Source organism: Nematolebias whitei, chromosome 1 (assembly GCF_014905685.2).
Source record: "Nematolebias whitei isolate Nwh7 chromosome 1, NemWhi1, whole genome shotgun sequence".
Lineage (NCBI taxonomy): Eukaryota > Metazoa > Chordata > Actinopteri > Cyprinodontiformes > Rivulidae > Nematolebias > Nematolebias whitei.
This window is the reverse complement of record NC_056498.1, coordinates 20,969,769-20,970,846: the sequence shown is the minus strand read 5'-3', so window position 1 is coordinate 20,970,846 and position 1,078 is coordinate 20,969,769.

Sequence of the window (1,078 nt, the reverse complement as noted above, 5' to 3'; positions counted from 1 at the left end):
ATTGCTGGACATGGGCACCAGCGACCCCCGTGACCCAAAATGGAATAAGCGGGTAAAGATAATGGATGGATGGATGGTTTTTAACAGTTGATTTTTTTTTGTAAATTTTAAGACCAAGAAAAATACCGTATTGTTGTAAAAAAAAAAAAAAAAAAAAAAAAGTAGATTTCAACAATTTTGTAAATTTTTAAACAATGAAGTATTCAGGCCTATGATCTTATTTTTTATTGCGGAAAAAGTAAGTATCCTACTTTGAAGAGACACATGAATGAATATGCTTTACTCTTTGTATTATTCTACTCTGTACATTTTTGCAACAAAAAAAAAGCCAGGAAGACAGTTAAAATGACCCTTTTTTATTTTAGTATAATAACCAATAAAATACAGTTTTATGTTAGCTTTGGTCAAAGCTTGAAAGAGCCACTGTAGAGGGACCAAAGAGCCACCTGTAGCTCCAGAGCCACAGGTTGCAGATACCTGGACTAGACCAGATGCAGGAAGAGGGCCACCTGCATCATGAAGGACCCCACCCACCCAGCACACACACTTTTTGCCCCACTCCCCTCAGGAAGGAGGTTAAGGAGCATTAAGTGTAGAACCACTAGACTGAGGAACAGCTTCTACCATGAGGCTGTTAGACTCATGAATCTCTAACTAGAATAATCACTGTGAAAAACCATATCATGTTGCTGCTGATCTGTTTCATGTTGCTGCTGATCTGTTTCAATGTTGATGTGTTCATGCGTGCACATCCGCTCACAGACTCATGTTCATGTTTGTGCTGATGTTCAATGTTTTATGTTATGAGTGCTTAGTGTATATTTAGTTGATGTTTTTCTTAGTTCATATCTTAGATGTTATTACTGTTTTTCTTATACATTTTATTGTTGGATGTAACTGGGACCCTGTGTACATAATTTCGCTCCACCACATGTACCACATGAGGTGCGAATGACAATAAAGAAACTCTGACTCTGACTCTGACTCTAGATGTATTGCTTGGAAGGATTGGACTTTGACGAAAACTGGGAAAGTGTTTAACATACCAGGGTTTGTTATGTTGGACTGAGGGGTACTG